The sequence below is a fragment of the Cupressus sempervirens genome, chromosome 7 (assembly GCF_028749045.1).
Source record: "Cupressus sempervirens isolate cs-2001-9-10 chromosome 7, ASM2874904v1, whole genome shotgun sequence".
NCBI classification, from domain to species: Eukaryota; Viridiplantae; Streptophyta; class Pinopsida; order Cupressales; family Cupressaceae; genus Cupressus; species Cupressus sempervirens.
Genome location: NC_143124.1, coordinates 140,705,416 through 140,725,443, shown reverse-complemented (window position 1 = coordinate 140,725,443; position 20,028 = coordinate 140,705,416).

The window sequence follows — 20,028 nt, the reverse complement described above, 5'->3', positions numbered from 1 at the left end:
TAAAGGATTTAGTTCACGCTATTAGGAATGGCCTTGTTAGAGGTTTTCAAAAACTTCAATCTAGAAATGCCACCTTGTTAGAGGATTTGGCAAATAGTTGTTAGGCTAACTCTATGAAGAGAATTGATTCACTATTACAATTATTAGAGAGTAACATTGGCTTGACCTAATTGCTAATGCAACTATCTTTGCTAATTTGAGATCTCTGTTCAAGCTTGAATACTTGATCCTTGCTGATCAGAATGTTCTTTGTAGCTTAGTCAACTCAAATACTCTGATCCCTTCTAATTCTCTTCTTGATTTATCTTTTCAATCCCATGCTTACTATAATTCAATCCTCAACTTGACCTTATATTTATATGTTTTATGTAGTCAATTTGGCTTGAATACAATTTCAAATAAATAGAATTCATCCCATGAGTTGGCTAGAACTAACAAACAAAACTATTAGATCCAATATGCTAATATAGGAAAATCCTTCATTTGCCAACCCAACTCAGTCAACACTAACTCAGGAAATACTTCCCTTCATACTTCCTTTGGTAACTGAGTGGACTTGGTTAACATTGATTCCACACCAACTTCCTTTGGTAACCGAGTAAGCTCGATTAATACAAGTTCCTCACCAACTTCCTTTGGTAACCGAGTAAGCTCGATTAATACGAGTTCCTCACCAACTTCCTTTCTTGGAATGCTTGACATAAATAGGAAACTTTCTGCAATGCCCAAGTGAGTTTAGCTGACATTGATTGCTTCGTAAAAGAGTTGACATCTGTACATAACATCAAAGACAACATACAATTAAATAATTGTATTCAACAATCTCCCCCTTTGGCATTGATGGCAACATAAGATGCCATGATATAAATAATTTTTTACAGAAAAATAGAAGGATAATATCCTTAGTTTCATTATGATTCTAATCCATCAGAACTACCTTTATCAACCTAAACTCCCTCTGATATCAATCTCTGTGATTTCTCTAACTATAATTTCTCCCTCTAATAGTAAACTCTCCTCTTTGATATCTAACTCAAAATTTATAATTTATGATATAAAAAACTCTCCATCACTATTGATACAAAAATTTCTCATATCTGACAAACCCTCTTTCTTTGACATCTTATGCCAAAGGCAATAATCAATGTATTTTCCATGTACCTGATGTACTGATTCATATGCAATCTGCTATGGCAATACTGCATCAACTTTTTTGATCTTCAAAGTACTTGGTTGATGCATCACTAAATATGATTAGTGAGCTTCAAATATGAAATGACCCCTAGCTTACCTCTTAGATACAAAAATGCATCCTTATGAAACATCTTGGTGAATATTACTACAAACTATTCTTTTGTATTCACAATCTCACCTCCTTGTCTTGCTTCAATTGTCTCAAGAAATAATATTTTATTGCAATGTGCTTGGTTTTGGTATGCATTACTAGATTCTTAGATATTTTTATTGCATTGGTAATATTATAGAAGATAAAAAATGGGTCCTTTATCTCCTCCTTCATACTTGAAAATAGTTGTTTGAAGCACACAATGTTGGAACAATTGAATGCTATAGAAATATATCCTTATTCTATTGTAGATTAAGAGATACATTTTTTCTTCTTTCTTGTCTAAGATACTAGCCTCTTTCCAAGAAAGAATGCTCCACCACTAGTTCTCTTCCTATCATCAACACTTCCTACCCAATCAACATCGGTGAATGCTTTCAATTCAAAGTTACCTCCTTTCTTGTGCCACAAACCATAATCTTTAGTACCTTTTAGATATCTCATGATTCTTTTGATTTCCATCATATGATTTTCTTTAAGATTGGCAGAGAATCCAACCACCATACCAACTACTAATGCAATATCAAGTCCTATGTGTACTATATATTTAAGTTTTCCAATCACTGATCTATATGTAATCTGATCTACCTCTTTGGAATCATCAAATGTTCTGGAAAGCTTATGTCTAGTAGACATAGGTGTTCCAACTAGTCTAGGATCCTCCATTCCAAATTTCTTCAATATCTCCTTGATGTGTTTTTATTGAGTAATGTAGATACCATCCTTCATCTTTTGAATTTGCAAGCCAAAAAAGAATTTAATCTCTCCAAATATTGACATTTCAAATTCTTTACTCATTTCCATAGAAATATATTTACTCAATAAATCATTTCAAGTAAATAATGTAGCATCCACAAATTTTTCATCCAACACTATTTTCTTATCTAGACCTTCTTTGATGTATAGGTTGTCATTATCATTAGTCCTTTGAAAACCAATCTTTATGAGATAATTATGTAATCTTCCATACTAGACTTTGGGGACTTGTTTGAGACCATAAAAGGCTTTGTGTAGTCTACAAACCATATCCCTTTTGCTAGGATAAGGGAAACCTTCAAGTTTCTCAATGTATACTTCACCTTCTAAGATTCCATTCAAGAATGTTGATTTCACATCCATCTAATATAATTTGAATCATTTGTGTGTTGCATATGCAAGTAGTGTTCTAACACCTTCCAAGCTAGCAACAGGAGCAAAAAGCTCTCCCTAATCAATACCTTCTTCTTGAGTATAACCCTTGCAAACTAACCTTGCTTTGTTTCTTGAAACTTCTCCATTCTCATTCAACTTCTTTTTGAATACCCATTTTGTATCAATTACAATCATGTCCTTATATCTAGGAACAAGAGTCCAAATTTTGTTCCTTTCAATTTGATCAATCTCTTTATTCATTGCCTCAATCCAACATTCATTTTTTAATGTATATTTAATAATTCTAGGTTCAAACTTAGTAAGAAAACATGTACTTTTAAAACTTTTCCTTGTCATTGTGCCTTTTGACTGATCTCTAATGACTTTCTCGGGTGCATGATGTCTGCTGACAAATCCAGCAAGTCTAGGCTCCTTTCTGAATTTACTTGGTTCACCATGATCTTCTGAATCATGCTCAAGTCCCTCTATTTGTGACTCTAATCCATTAGATGACTCAGTTTGCACTAGTTGAAACTTGGGTCCTTCTAACTGAGAATCAAGTCATTTAGATTGTGACTCAAGTTGCATTGGCTACAACTCATGTTTAACTAAGTATTTTGGGGACTCAGGTGGTGAACATGGCTAATTTTCTTGAACTTCAAGTAAAGTATCAGGTTTATAATAAACAAAATTTTATGTAATTTTTAGGTTCTTTTCTAGTTTGGTCTTCATACTCTTCTTCAAACTAATCAATCTTTACATGTGCACTTTTTGTAACTTTGTGAGTAGATAGATTCAAACATTTGTATGCTTTGCTCTTATTGGAGTATCACAAGAATATGCCTTTATCATTTTTTACATCAAATTTTCTTTTTCTTGACTCCTTTAGGATATAACATTTTCTTCCAAATACTTTGAAATAACAAACTTTAGGTTTATAGCCATACCATAATTCATAAGATGGTTGATCTAAGTCCTTCTTTAGCTCAACTTAGTTCAAGGTATGAACTACAGTGCTGATTTCTTCCTTCTAGTATTTTATCTAGAAACATTCTTCTCTATCATCAGTATCCTTTCACAATCCATAATTGATATATTCCTTCTCTCATATGTGTCATTCTATTGAGGTGTACTAGGTGCAAATACCTATCTTTTGATTCCTCTTTCATTGCAAAATTCATTGAATTTATTTGAGATGAATTCACCTCCTCTATTTGAATTTAGATACTTTAGTTTATTTCTTGTTTCTTTCTCAACTCTTGCCATATACCATTTGAACTTTTGAAAAGCTTCTGATTTATCCTTTGAGTACATAACTCTGATCATCCTAGAATAATCATCAACAAACAAAATAAAGTACTTATCTCCATTGTAGCTTTGTATGCCAATAAGTCCACAAAGGTCTATATGAACTAGCTCCAAGACTTCTTCAGAGTGATGATTCTTGCTATTGAAACTTGTCTTTCCCATCTTTCTAATTTGACAATTTTTGCACATGCCCATATTAGGTTTCTTTAGGCTTGGAATTACTCTAACCCTTTTATTATTGCTTATATTGACTAGATTATCAAAATTCACATGACACAACCTTTTATGCCATAACCATCTTTATTCTTCTTGAGCTATGAAACATGAATTTTCAGTTAGATCTAGGTAGAATAGATTGTCTCTTGTTTGATTATCAGTCCTACCTAGATTTCCTTTTCCATCCAATAGCTTGGCTTTCCTATTCATGAATTATACCTTGACTCTAATGTTGTTCAATTGTGCCACATTGATTTGATTATGTTTTAGTTCTTTAACCTAATAAGCATTATCACATCTGAGTTCATTGGTTGGTGCAATACAATCCTTTCCTTTCACATAACAAGGTTCATCATTTCCAAATCTAACCCTCCCACCATCATAATGTTCCAAGTGCACAAATTTAGATTTACCACAAGTCATGTGATGAGAACAACCACTATCTATGATCCATGTATCATTCTTACTAACATGATAAATGAGGACCATCTTATTATTTTCATCATCTGATTCATCCTTAACAGCAATGTAAATTATTTCATCTTCATCACTATTGTTAGAATTTTTAGCCATGTAACAAGATTTATTACCTTTATCCTTGTAGTCTTTGTAGCTTTTGAAATATTTCTTGCCTTCTTACTTGTCATGCTTCTTTTCATCTTTTCCTTCTCTTTTTGGACACCTTGTAGCAATGTGACCAACTTCTTCACAAGAAAAATAGATCAAAGGAAATTTTCCTTTGTACTTTCTTTTGCCTTTTGGGAAATCTTCTTGCGAGAAATGATTCAATTACTTCAAGATCATCATGAGAACCATATTCATCTTCATTTTCAAACCTTTTTCTTTTAGATTTTTCATCTTTCTTTTTGAGTGATAGTTTAGCTTGAAATGCAAACTCAATATTACCATGGTTAGGAACATAATTATCGAACTTATCTAACTCAAAGGTTGTCAACCTTCCCACTAGAACATCTAAAGTTATATCATTTTTAAGATCATATCTCATATCATTCTTAAGATCATATCTCATTTATTGAATATCTAAAACTCTAATTTCATAAATAGGAAAAAGATTTTTCAATACCTTGCTGACCACTATTACATTGTCAATTTTCCCACCTAAGGCTCTGATTGCACTCACACTAGCTTTGATTCTTTCAATGTGTTGTGTAATGTTCTCATCTTCATTTGATCAAACTAACCTCTAAGAATTTTTGCCTTACCTCTCATCATATTTTCATCACCTCCATAGTTATCTTTTAGTTTGTTCCACATTTCACGAGCAGTAGCACAATCTTTGTCTTCACCAAATTCAACATAATTGAGTGTGGAAAAAATGTTAATCATCATTGTGTTATGATTCTTCTATTCCTATAATTTGTTTCGTAGTCAAAGTCCTTGTAGGTGCCACATACTTGTTCTTCATATATTTGAATCGTGTCTCACCAAATGGAGCTTCATGAGTTTGTGTCCTACTTGGAAGTTGTCTATGTCCATCTTAGGAATCTCCCTTCTGTAAGACATCTTGATCTTTAGCTTAAGTCCTTGAAAACTTCTCTATAAGAACCAAAAGCTCTAATACCAATAGTTGGAAATATAAGAGGGGTGACTTAGAGGGGAGGGGTGAATTAGTTACCAAAAAAATTAATCCAAGATCCCTTAAGATATCAATACAATACAAAACCAAAACTCTTCTAAAACTAAAATGCAACTGTAACTTGGTTAACACAGGAACACTTGGTGTACACTAAGAATTATCGTCACTCAGTAAATATTGAAATAATCACTTCATAAGATGTTTAGTGTGTTCAACCTTAATTTAAAACTTAGTTGTAGAATCATAAAGAAAATAACATGAACACAAGAGACACCAAGATTTAACGTGAAAACCCAATTTGGAAAAAACATCAATTGCAACTAGTTACTATTTTCACTCTTCTAAAGTGACCCCTATTAGAAGACAACCCTATTAAAGGTTACAAAACACAATGCTAGGTGTGAACCTATTAAAGGATTTAATTCACCCTATTAGGAGTGGCCTTGTTAGAGCTCTGTAGACACTTCAATCTAGAAATGCCACCTTGTTAGAGAATTTGGGAAATAGCTATTAGGCTAACTCTATTAGGAAATTTGATTCAATGCTATAATTATTAGAGTGTAATAATGACTTGACCTGATTGCTAATGCAACTATCTTTGTTGATTTTAGATCTTTGTTCTAGCTTGAATACTTGATCCTCCTTGATCAAAATGATCTTTGTAACTCATTCAACTTAGATACTTTGATATCCTTCCAATTTGCTTAATTTATCTTTTCAATCCCATGCCTACTACAATTCAATCCTTAACTTGACCTTATATTTATATGATTTACCTAGTCAAGTTGGCTTGAGTACACTTTCAAATAAATAGAATTCATCCCATGAGTTGGCTAGAATTGAGCAACAAAACTGTCAAATCTAATATGTTGATATAGGAAAATCCTTTGATAGTCAACCCAACTCGGTCAACACTAACTTAGAAAAGACTTTCCTTCAGACTTCCTTTGGTAACCAAATTAGATCAGTTAACACTAGTTTCATGCCAACTTCCTTTGGTAACCGAGTGAACTTAGTTAACACTGGTTCTGTGGTGTCTTTCCTAGAACACATGACATACATAGGAAACTTCCTTCAAAGTTAAAGTGAGCTTGGTTGACACTAATTGCTCAATAAAAGACTTGGCATTTGTGTAACATCAAAGACAATATACAATTAAATAATTGTATTCAACAGAAAGCCCCTTGAAAGTGAAAATTCTCAAGGTAACAACCACTAATTGTTTTTGTAGACATAGGGTTAATTTTTAACTAACATTGTAAACCATCTTTACATAATTGATAAATAAGTTGTTCGATAATGCAAAAAGTATTAGATTGATATTTTCTCTGTGTGAAAATAAAATAAATATAGATAGTTATAATTCTAGTGGATGTTGCTTATGTTATGCAACCAATATTATATCTTTAAATTATTATTGGTTTTTTGTCTTTCCTAATCTTTGCATAATCTTAGAAGAAATTATTTCTTATATCTATATAAACTGTAGCACTGATATTATAGAATCTTGCCAATATTATCTTGTGTATAAATGTATAGTAGGGATAAATCAAAAAGGTTTTTCATTTGGTGCTTGTACTAATCAAGAAAACTAACATGTATGAGTAGTAAATTGTTTTATTCTTAGGGCTATATAAAATTGTAGGAAGCATGTAACATTTATAAACTACATTCTATGAAAACCACATAAAAGAGACATGGACATGCATAAAGACAAAGGATGATGGATATCACCATGCTAAGTGATAGATAACATGAGACATTTTTGAAATAGTTTGAAAAGTACAACCAAAAAAAAAAGATCTACTGACTTACATATGAAAATTATAACCCCAACCTCATCTCCTCCTTTGCCATTGCCTATTTATGATGATAAATGCTAGAGAGAGGAGATCATAAGATGACATTCAAGAAGAAGGGTATTTTTTGATATGAAAGAATAATGAGACATGTATCTATCAAATTATACCTTGAAATAGATAATGCATAATACACACAAATTCAATAATAGTATACAAATATTCAAGGATCTATTTCTTTTTTGTCAGTGTAACACATTGAAACTCTCTCTCTCTCTCTCTCTCTCTCTCTCTCTCTCTCTCTCTCTCTCTCTCTCTCTCTCTCTCTCTCTCTCCTATTAGATTTTATAACCTAGCTCTTTGCTACCCAATGTTTTGGAGAGATAAAAGGAACCAAATTGTTAATAGGTACAAAAAATTCAAGCAAGATGGATTTGAATAACCTATCACACCGAATGGAATGGTTGTAGTAGATTATCTTGAGATTTCTAACCCTTACTTCTATTCTAAATGCAGATTAACCATCTAAATGCACAAGAAGAATGAAGAGATACACACATGAGAGAAAATTGAATTGATTTCACTATCAACCTTGAATCAAATGGAATCCAACCAATAACTAATAGATTCATACACATTTATCTTTCATTTCCCAATGAAACTATCTAACATGATATGAAAAACCAGCAAGAGAGGATACAAAACCATATATGAAGAAAGTAAATGGAATCACCTTTCCTATAATTATGAAAATGAAATGGAATCCATATGATTATCATAGAATCACATATGATTGGCTTTCAACTCTTAATGAAGACTTAATCTATGCATGATAAACCAAACATGACATGAAAATATGGTAAAAGGAATTACAGACCAACTCACCATCAAATTTTTCAACCTTTGTACTGTCAAATGAGGTTACATTTATAGTTTTCTATCATCCCTCAATTCTTATATAGCAACAGTCACAAAATAGAAAGAAAATATGAAATTATCTAATGATATGAACATGTGGAATCTTTTAAATTAATGATTATGAATCTATGGTACTTCTAAAAACACCGAATGACTGTTCAACTTCATGCAATCTTAGGAATCCTATAGAAAATCATTGTTTTCTTTATATTTTGTTTTTTTGAACCAAGTCTATATAATTTATATTCCAATAGTCACTTTAGTTTTGAATTTAGACTGTTGATCTTAAACCAATGATCATGATTAAAACCTAGCCATTTCCTTTATGACTTTCTCTATGGGTCCAACTAGGTACATGTGTCACATCATCATTATGTCACTAAGAATATTTTCCTTGTAACTTTTAATAGCAACATAACAATGAGAGTTGATCTCCTTTTGATCTGATGGTGATGATAAAAGACATTAATCCTTTATTTTCTTTGCGATGTGGGTCCACTTTCTAGCTATGCATACCACGGCAAATAGGTGACAAAATTTCATTTCTTGGAGAATCTGACATTAACCTTCCTTGTTTCATGGCACTTCATGCCTAGATTTTGACTATTTCTCATGGAATATGACGGGCCCAACATGACACCTCTTTCTTTGTCACTATGCAGGACACAACGAAAAGACTTTCCTAAGGACTTGGCTCTATTTTGTAACAAACCAATCAAACACAAATAGTTGCCACTTCATTTGATAGTCATATCAATTGCAAAAGGAAATGGCCCACTAGGACACATGTCATTCTATCACTACATCTCCATAATTAAATACCAAGAAACTTTTGAAAATGACATAACAACAGTTAGGAATCTTCTTTTGATCTAACATTTCATAAAGAGGTAACATTTATGATAGTCAAATATTCTAACCAACCTGAGTGTGCCATGTGGACAACTTACTCTTATGCATTCCTTTTTGTGGCTTGTAGCTAAGTTAGGTCTCACTATCTCCATGTGTCATGAGATCATTATGTCTCTTTGATTACTCTTCATGGAACTCTCCATAGTGACATCACAAAAATAATTGATTTCATGTTCAATTTATGGTAATGATTTCCTCAAGATCTTACCGTTAGTTGGGTCCTACAGACAAGTGTCAACTTGTTGCTATCTCGCCAAGGATATTCCTCATCTAACTTTTTACAGAAAAAACATATATCTATTTTTGATCTAATGATCTATGAGATAAATCATTGAATACTTATATTTTTGTCATTAAAATATCATCCATTGATTTGGTCTTCATTCGACGATCTATATTTAGTCTCAAAGCCATTTGACTTGTCAACTTTGTATGGAGACATGTAGATTAAATATAAGTCATTGATTTTCATTATAGCAAGAGTTAGACCACTTTTGAATGGGTTCTTTCACCACTTCTGATGATTTATTTTCTTCTCTTGCATTCTATCATGATTATCTATAATATCTTCAATGAAAAAACTATTACACATCATGAATCCTTCTCTTCAACATGACTAGTAATAAAGAAATATGAATTGATGAAATATCCAAAACTTCTTCTCATTAGGGAAATGAATAAAAAATCCTCCAAAACCTAATTAGCTAGCCATTGGACTGGTTCATTGCAGATATGATTTCCTACATTAGGTTAGCTCAAAGGAATGATGAGAAGAAGGCCATCATGTGAGCAATCTAAACTTAGACTCAAGAAATTGACACTTGACTTGACTCAAGACCCTAAAGCAAAAGGATATGAACTAAAACTTGGGTAACAGCTAGCTTTGTCTAGGGATTTAATCATGATAATTCTTGAAAGAACTCTAGCAATCTCTAGTTTTTCACAAAACGTGACAACTTGGAAACAAAAAGAATAGACTAGACTAGTAAAAAAGCAACAAACTACCTAGGAAAGCAAGCAACTAAGCTAAAGAAAATTGTATCAAAGGAAAACCTACCTATTTTTCTACTATGCATGGGTTTCCTTCTCTCACTCTTTCATTTGATATAACTTCAAATCCTACCCATTAGAAGAACATAGCAGGGTTTCTCCAGTGACATATGTATTGCCTCGCCTGGAGATCCTTTGAACAAGGATTCAATACAAGCCAAGATATTTTATTTTTTACAATTATGAATTCACATGAAAACATCATACAGAGATTACAAAGATCACAATGGAAGACTTCACCACAATCCTGGCAACCAATAGATCTCTGAATGCCACTACCAAAGTAACACATGCAAACAAAAGCCAACAACGACCACGCATAAGATGAGGGCTCAAAGAAATGACCACTCATCAATAAAACACCAAGTTGGGGTAGGATGTAGAAACCTAAAATTTGGCTAAGTCTAAAATACTAAAGCCTTGAAATTTCCTAGAATCTTTATCTTATCTCCGAGAATTCTAGAACCTATCTCAAAAGAATCATCACATATATTAAATATATCTTAAGTATAAGTCCTTATACTTAAACAATATATTTTAAACCCCAAGAGACTGACTATAGAAACACACACAACTGAAATCAAAATGTGACACCATAGGGTTGAAGAACACCAAAGAGGGTATCCAAATCAACTCTCAAAAATTTTGGACCAGACCGAAAAGTACCCACTTCATGCCTAAATAAGTTTTTACAAAAACTAGGCGATACTTTAATACAACATAGAAAGGTATCGCACGACATTTCTAAAGGAGGGTGACACTTTCAAGGACTGGGTGATACTTCTCCTTAAGGCATGCGACACTTTAAGGGTTTCATAAGACATATCTTATAAGGAGGTGTGATACTTTCTAGTATCACGAAATAATTATCCAAGAGGCGTGTGATAGAATCAAGGGACCCATGAAAAATTTTCAATGGGTGTGCGATACATTTTTGTGTCATACCGTGCTGATAAAATGTCACCCAAAGAAACACAAAAACACTTAAGGAAAACATAAAAGGAGGAAAATGGAGAAAAACTAAGTTCAGAACCTCCACACCGAGGAGTACCAGATCCACATAGATCGAGGAGAAAACACTCAAGTGCATAATCAACAATATGCCAAGGAACAAGAAAGAGGAACATATATCCATCTAAATCATAGAAATAACAGAATGTACTGAACACAACATCACAGTGAACATAAACAACATTGCAATAATTGAACAACCAAACTAAGTACATGGTTCCTCCCAACCATCAATAGCATCATAAGACCATCATGGATCCTAGCCATCCCCCATGCGTAACATCACAAGCCACTAATCAGATCATTGGTACTATTGTAATAAGGACGTCAATACTAAAACATGCTACAATATAAACATAAGGAAATATAACATGCTAGTAGAAAAGCATAAGATAACCCTACAAGTAGATAACATCTCCTATCACATGCTAATCATCATAATAGGGAATGCGTCAAATAAACTAACATTATTTAAACATGATATCCAAGTATTTCAATGAAAGCATAAATCACAAGAAAGAATACTTCGAAACCTAAAGCATCAAGTGAAAACATCTAGGAACAGCCGCACTAGGATAAAAGATCATCTCTATATACAAGTCCCTAGCAGTGGTGAAGGTATCTATGCCTCCCAACCACATCGTACCTATAGGTCCACACCCGCTGTGCTAATGGAGATAATGATCCAACCACAAACACATAAAACAACATCCATTACTAACACTCACACCAGATAGTATGATGACTATAACCAAGAACCTAAGACAATGCAAGGAGTACAAGTCCTGGTCAGACACTCAAAAGGCTACTAAGTAGGGGTTGACATCATGGAGAGTTTCTTAGCATCAAAAAGCCCAAGCTCGAATCATGCAGATTCAACATCCCTCAATGGAATGGCTCGGCACAGCATTTTATTATCTTAAGTTTTATTACCACTCACACATTTTATTTAGTTATCACTTATTTAAAACCTTATTCAGTCAAATGGGAAATGGACACTAGAATGCACAACAGAAGCCCCCTCCATATGCTACCCTACCCTACCCATTCTCATCCTACGACAAGTGCCCGTGGGCATGCATACTCCCATCCCCACCCCAATGATCATAACTTTCAAAAGTACCATGAAAGATCGGGCCTCACAAGTCACCCAACAAATGTACGCACATGTACTCATGTGTGGCGCACCACCATCATGAAGATCAAAACATAAGGACAAGATGAGAACACAATGCAAAATAAAACACCCAACTAAAAGCAACTTAGGAGGATGGATTCTACACAAATCCCAAAGCCAATAAAACCATACATCATGAAATCACTCTACCAGCCTCAATCCAAGAGTATTGATTCTACACAAATCCCAATGATGCAACAAGAGCAAACATCATGAACTCACTCAACCGGCCTCAATCTGGGAGCATGGATTCTACACGAATCCTAGTGTCCACAAAACAAAAGAAAAAGGTCCAAAAGAAACCATAACACCAGGTATAAAATTACTCAACTAAACACAAAGTCGGGAGTACGGGTGTGACACCATCCCAATGCAACATAAAAGTGCAATAGTGGTTTGACTGATATCCAAACAGATCATCCAAGTCCACGACCCACATTGTGCCAAGAAAACTCGAGAAAATAGGGTGGCATGCAAAATGAGGTAAAAACTCCAAAATTTTGGAAAACTTCAAAATTAAAACCCATTTGACCTTCGGGCACAAAAACTCCAAAAATCCAAAAATAAATGAGTTCAGACACCATATGCAAAAATAGCCAGCATAACGACGTCAACCTCCAAACCCTCATCCCAAAAAATAGGGAAATGTTCATACCCACCCAACCAGGTAGAACTAGCATATAGAAATGGAGGAGAACACTAGTTCTTAGCCTCTAAACAAATGGCTACCAAAAATAGAAGCAAAAACAATAAAATAGGAAAGCCCTACCTCACAGCCAAAAGGGCAAAATGGGAATCTGAACCATAATATGAATAGCTTGCAGAAGTAGCTGAAAATCACGGCAATCCAAGGTTTCCCCAAGCTAGATCCAATGAGCCCAACCTCACAATGATCCCACGCCCGTAGCTCCCACAACGAACAAAATAGTAAATCCTCAGGAAGAGGATTTTTGGTTTTACTCTCAAACTTTCTAATTCAAAAGTGAGAAGTGAGGAATTAAATTCCTTTTTTGGATATTTATTCACTTTTCAAGTGAATAATCAATTAGGGATATTAACTAGCTAGCCTAGTTAAACCCCGAGTCGACCCAAACGAAAACAAGCTATTCCTAGAAATAGGAATTCATCTATGGAAAAGCTGCCAAAAGTTAAAATAAATCAATTAAAAAGCCCAAAAACACATAAATTCCCTTAACAACTTTCGTGACAATGTGAAACTCTAAATGCACAGACACACTCACTAGTCTAATCACATAATGCAAATGAGTTGGGATTTAATAATCACTTAAAGGTTTAATAAAATAATTAAAATAAGGATACGTCAACCATAAAAGGATGACATTGGGAAAATATGAATGGTTGAATCACTAACTCCATGTGCCACTGCCAGGGATATAAATCCTACACACTAAACAACATGATCAAGTGCAATTGCATAAAATAACATAGCCGAAGCAATAAATGCATTAAATCACCTAATTTAACCATTTATTTAATTATATTAAAAATAATCTATTTACATCACTCACATTTGCATAAAGCTTAACAACATAGGAATGAAGTAAATAACCATAGCATTAAATCCATCACATAACATAATCAGAGGTATGTCCAAATACTAGATAACTAGATATCATCATAAAACACACTATCATCTCAAAATGGCATCGTCATGCAATATGATCAACTAAACAGCATAGTAGTCTAAAATCTATGATACTAAAATCAAAGTATAACATCTGACCCTCAAGTCCTCTCAAATGTAAAACATAACATAAGTAACACATAACTCTCAAATCAAAATATAACAAGGTAAATGTATGCAACACATTACCAAATAATCCAAATGGACAATCCATTTCTAATCATTTAAGCATTGAATAAAGGTTGATTAAAGAACCAAAAAAAGGCAATTAAAACACCTGAGTGAACATAGTCATAAACATGACTAACCAATGCTACAGGAACCTAGTCTCGTGTAGCATGGTAATAGTTCACAATGCAATCTCTACACACATCTCAGGGTAATCACAGAACAACCTCATGATACCATCTCAATCCTGGTAAGCACTGGCACAAACCTCAGTGAACCATAAATCATCTCATAAGCATAATCAAAGCAACTAATACAAAACATACATCAAATCACCTCTACAGTTTAGACCACTCATGGTCACAATCATGATCCCACCTCATGGAGAGATCAATAAGGTTGCATCTACCAAGTTGACTCACAGAAGTCAAATGGGAGAGGCACTACAACATATGCCAATTTGAAGGAATTATTTTGATTCACTTGAATGATTTGAAATGGCCCTTTCCACAAAGACTAAAACTTAGAGTGCATATCTCTTGGCTTATGTCTCTTATCCCATAGCAACACCAAATCACCTTCCATAAATTTTCTAGGCCATTCTCATCTATCAAACAACTTCTTTATCCTTCCTTGATGTTCAATGATCTTATAAACCATCTCTTCCCTTTCTTCTTGTAGTTTGGTAACATACAGGGTCCTCTTTTCTAATCCATCTTTGAAAACATCTTCTTTAATAAGAGTCTTTATTTTACATGTAGCAAGCTCTAAAGGAAATGGCAAATTAGCTTCCACTCCATAGACTAATTTAAAAGGTGAAATACCAAGAGTCCTTTTAGGTGTGGTTCTATTAACCCATAAAGCATCATGAATCTTCTTATGCCAACTTTTTTGATTATCTGAGACCAATTTCTTCAAAATATTAATCAGATTCTTATTACTAGACTTGGCTTGCCCATTTCCTTGAGGAAAATAATCAAAGGAATGTCCAACTTGAATATCATTATCATAGAAAAACTCAATGATTTTTGAAGAAGAAAAATAAGATGCATTATCCATTATAAACTTTATAGGAACTCCAAACCTAATCAATATATGCTCTTTGAGAAATTTACATACTACTTCTGATGAAGTCTTCTTCGTAGCCTTTACTTCAACCCATTTACTAAAATAGTCTATGGTAACTAGTCAGTATGTAAGAGTGGAAGGAGGATTAATTGGGCCTATAAAATCTAAACCCCAATGATGGAAATGAGCTTCAATTATCATTGGCTTAAGAGGTAGGGCAGAAAGTGAGGTTTAGTAGTAAATAATTTACATTTCTCACAATTAGAAACCCACTTATATGCATCTCTAAACATGCCAAGCCAATAATAGCATTGCCTCAAAATTGTAAATGCAGTGATAGTAGAAGAGAAATTTCCTTCACACACCTCATTATGAAAATATGTCAACAACTATACCTGGTGCTCTTTATCCACACTTCTCAAAAATGTTCTATCCATTGCTCTCTTTTACAACACATCATCATGAATCATATACTTCAAAGATTTTATTTTTAGATCCCTTCTTTTCTTAGTAGTCAATCCATCAGGGCATTCACCATATGTTAGAAAATCAACAATATTTGAGAAAGAATTACTATAAGAATTTTTGGAGTACCTTCTTCTTTAAATTGTTGATCTTCTGCTAAGGCTTTATAGAGTACATTACCTCTTCAATTTTGGCTGGCTTAATTTCTATATAATATTCTTGGACTTTTTCTATTTGACCCCATCTATTATTACAACTAAACTCTTGTTGTGTCAAAATACATTTTACTCTAGGATCTCACACATATATCACTAAATGAGAATGGAGCACATAAAACCTGAAAATTTTAAGGGCCCTCACCACTGCACATGCATGTTTTTTCTATCTTTGAGTATTTTAGTTCTTTATTCTTCAATAGTATACTCATGAAAGCAATTGGAGCTTGTATTCTTTATTTATTTTCTTGCATCAATATACCTCACATTTTATGTTCTGAGGCATAATATTAAATGATGAAGTCTTTAGTGTAATCAAGATGGACAAGCATAGGGGCTTTGGCAATAGCATCCTTCATATTTTCAAAAGCCTTTTTCTCAACATCACTCCATTGGAAATTTTTATTTCCTTTCATCATATCAACTATACATTTGACTATTTCAAAGAAGTCAGCCACAAATATCCTCAAGAAATTTACCTAGCCAAAGAAGGATTTTACCTCTATTTTATGTAATGGAAAACTTATCGTTGAATAGCTTTAATTCTGTCTAGATCAATATTCACTCCTTGAGATACAATATGACCAATAATTTTACCTTCTATCACACAAAATACTGACTTCTTTGGATTTAGTGAGATACCATGATCTTTACATCTTTGCAACACCCTTTATAGATTTCTAATATGATATTTTCTCTTTTTGGAAAAGATTGTCAAACCACAAAGGTATATGACAATAATTCTATCTTTCAAATCTTCAAAGGCCAAATTCATGCCACATTGAAAAGTTGCACCTACATTAATTAGGCCAAAATGCATTCTATTGTAGGGAAAAGTAGTCCATGGTGTGGTAAATGCAATTTTGACTTGATCTTCTTCATTTACCTAAATTTGATTGTATCCTAAAAATCCATCTAACGTGGACATCATTTATGATCTTGTTACAATTTGTAAAAGATGATACATATTAGGGAGAGAAAAATTATCTTTGAGTGAGGCTTGATTAAGATTTCTAAAATCTACACAAATCCTTATCTCTCCATTCTTCTTCCTTACTGGCACAATATTAGCAACCCAAGTGGAATGATGAATAGGGTATATAATCCTTGCTTGTAGCATTTTGTCAATTTCCATGAAGATTGCTCCTTCAACTATAGGGTTATAATTTCTTTGTTTCTTCTTGAATGGTGTTGCTTTTGGTTTAAGAGGGATTTCATGCTTGAACTTCCCACCCATGAAATTCTTTAGGTCTTCATAGCTCCAAGAAAATACATCTTGAAATTCAATGAGTAATTTCCTGATCTCTATCCTCTCCTCTAGTGTGCAACACTTTCCTATGTTTATTATCTTTGGACTAACTGTTGTCCCTATATTAATTCTACCATATTCACCATAGTTTTTTCCTTTCTTATCTCTTTCCCTCTGTATGTATGCATTATTCCTATCAAAAAAAATTTCTAAAGAGATTAGATGGGGTGGAATCTTATTACCTTTCAATTGAATCATATCAAGCTATGATTTCCTTTTATCACCTATCACTGAATCATCATCTTTTGTATTAGTGCTTCCTTCAAAATACAAGCATTCAAAAGGATCTTCCCCTTCAATGAATTTTAGTATTTTTTTATCATCCTCAAACACTTGTCATGAATCTTCATTATTAGGGACATTAGGCCTAAATAGAACTTCTACTTTATAAACTTGATCTTTGAAATCAAGATTTGGTAAGAGAAATGATGCAAAGACTGCCAAAGAATTAGCTCTTGAATTGAATTCTATAGGTACTGATGTAGTTTAAAAAGCATCCAAATTCTCAATTTCATCCCACACCATATTATAACAGCTTCTCAATCCTGAGTTCTTTATTGCATATTGATTTTTGACTTGTCTCACCGCCTACTCTACATCCCCTTGAGATTTGAGTATCTTAACTCCTTTTTGTTTTGTTTTCATTATTCCAAGAAGAAGAGCTTCATATTCTATAGTATTGTTAGTATTTTTGAAATCTAAATTATAAGCCAAGCAAGTCATTTCCTCACTAGATGATGTCAACACTACTACACCTAAACCTAAATCAACATTAGCACAATTGCCATCAAATTCTAGAGTCCACAACTGATCTCCTTTATTTTGCTTTGATTCTTCTGAAATATTAGGGGTGTCAGAGAAAAGCATGTAATTACCAAACTACATTTCATGATACAATATTTAAGACCTAGGACCAACTGATTTTAGGATAATGAATTTTTCCTTTTCTTTTGATTCTAGCTTTTCCTTTCTATCTCCAACTTGGATAGTACCACAAGGCCAATCTAGTTTTATCTCCCCACCCATGTCTTTGTAAATACTTATACTTAGCAGCATGCCATAACTTGCAATGATATCTACCACTAGAATAGTGATTGCCAACCTTTTGGAAGCGTAGGGAGCAATGGAAACTTTAGCATCTTTTATCTGTTCAAGCAAAGCCACTTGTTTTGCATCCATTGAATAACATCTACCAAAAGTCTTGGTCAGTGGAAGTCCTAAATATTTTGCCACAGAGGTAGGCATTACATTGTCAGAAGCTCCTAAATTTATGATGTAGTTACTCAATATATTTCCATTGATAAATAAAGAAATGTAGAAGCGATCTGGTTTCTCCTTTGGGCATGTGGCCAAGACAAGAGGTTCTTCTTCTTTAAAAAACATAGGAAGTGCAAGATCTTCATTAGTCAAAGAAGTTCCATTAGTGCTAGCTTTATTGTGATGGTCAACATTAGCATTAATATTGACATGACCTACATATTTATTATTTAAAATGCTCAAACTAATATTCTTAATTGATCAAAATTATATGTCAAAGGAATTAGTTGATTTACCTATGTGCTCTTTTTGTGAAGATGAAGTTACTATGCCACTAAATTTATCAAATTTTTTTAATGGTGCATTATTTTGTATAGGAACTCAATTTTTAGTCTAATTTATATTCTTTTGAACTCTAGTCATTAATGTTAACTCAGGTCATTATAGAGAAGCAAAAAAGTCACCTCATACTTCCAAATCTGATTCATACTCCAAGAAAAAGTGTTCAAAGTCACCACAAGAGCATGATCATCCTCACTTTCAAGATATTCAATTGTTTGTTCTTTGTTATCCACCATCTGCCTATATCTAATCATATTAGCACATGTATCTCCATCATGATCTACCCTTAGATGAAAAACACACATATTTTGTCTTTTTGGGGCACCTTCAATTGCTAATATCTATTGAATAGGTGGTATTTACAATGCTTTACCTCGATTTAAATTTCTATAACCTTCTTGATAAGGTTGATGAACGGGATGAGCATACCTAATGATTTGTTTCTTCAATGAAATGAGCTCATTAGACAATTTTTTGAGGCATAGCCTCTCTATTATTAGAAGTACTAGTTGTATTACTCATGGTTCCAAATTGGAAATTCCTTTTTCACTTACCAGAGGCTATCATGTTATCCTCCATCAACACAACTAGTGTCTAGAAAGCTCGTAAGTTTGCTACATTTTCTCTTCTAATTTGATATCCTAGATCAAGAGGCATAGAGCTAATGTAGAAAGTATTTTTATTATCATTTGTAGGTACATTTTTAGTAGGTATTATTTTAATGAGTTTAGATAAATTTGCATTAAAATCTCTCATGGAAACTGATGGTTCTTTCTTTATCTATGTAATTGCAACAACAATACTTGTTCATCATCTATACTTTTATAACATTCCTCAAACCTTTGTTTCATAGTATCCCAATCTAAGATGCATCCTATAGATAAGTCTTGAAACCAATCAACAACATTTTCTACAAGTGTGTCAACAAACATTCTGATTGCCACATCCTCATGTTGAGGATTTACTACACCACAAGCCTTATGGAAAGAACTTAAGTGTTGTTCTACAGAAGTGGTACCATCACCATTAAAACTTGGAAAGTTCTTCCTTGATTCTCGTAGCATATCATTATTATCCCCAAGGGCAATAGGACCA